Consider the following 735-nt stretch of genomic DNA (forward strand, 5'->3'; position numbering starts at 1 on the left):
TTCACTGCCTGCTCCCGAGCCTTAAAAGCCGTTTATAATCCCACGCTCTTATCCTGATTTCGAACTGCAGGAGTCTACAGCTTCCTCCGAGCAAAGAGCGAGGCTCTCCCTAGCGCGTGAGTACCGTAGATCACAGTAGAAAAGAAAGGCAGGGTAGAGCTGTCCCAAAAGAGCCCCCTCCAGTGCGAGTTGAACTACTCCCGGCTGCGGCGGCTCCCCAACGCCCCTCGCCTCCCAGGCACTGTGTAGTGCGACAGCGCTGAAAGGGGGTCAGGCTCCAGCGAAGGAAAAAATCCACGTGGTAAAGCTGAAGAATAATGGGGCTCCAATAAAACTGTTTCACAAACTTCCAGGTGACCGATCAAATTTCCACGCTGTGCTTCATGGGGACAGGTGGCTGGCATGCAATGTACCTGGCATACAATTGTCAGTGTAACGAGCAATGATTTGCTCTGACACAGAGGCTGGTATTTCTACCAACATTCACAAGAGTGGGTTTGATTTCCAGACCGTCAGTGACCTCTAAGTCCCCTATCGCAAATAACACCGAGAATGTCAGAATCCGCCTTCAGAGTAGTTTTCCATTTACAGTGATAATGCTATTTTATCCAATGTCATGGTGGACCTGGTTCTGCAGGGATCTCCCAAAAGATCCTGCTTCCAGCAGCAGTGTGGCTTTATACATTAAGCACGAGTTTCATTTATACCATAACGTTTCTGGCCATTTATTTAGTT

The sequence above is a fragment of the Chelonia mydas genome, chromosome 1, assembly GCF_015237465.2.
Source record: "Chelonia mydas isolate rCheMyd1 chromosome 1, rCheMyd1.pri.v2, whole genome shotgun sequence".
Taxonomy (NCBI): Eukaryota; Metazoa; Chordata; order Testudines; family Cheloniidae; genus Chelonia; species Chelonia mydas.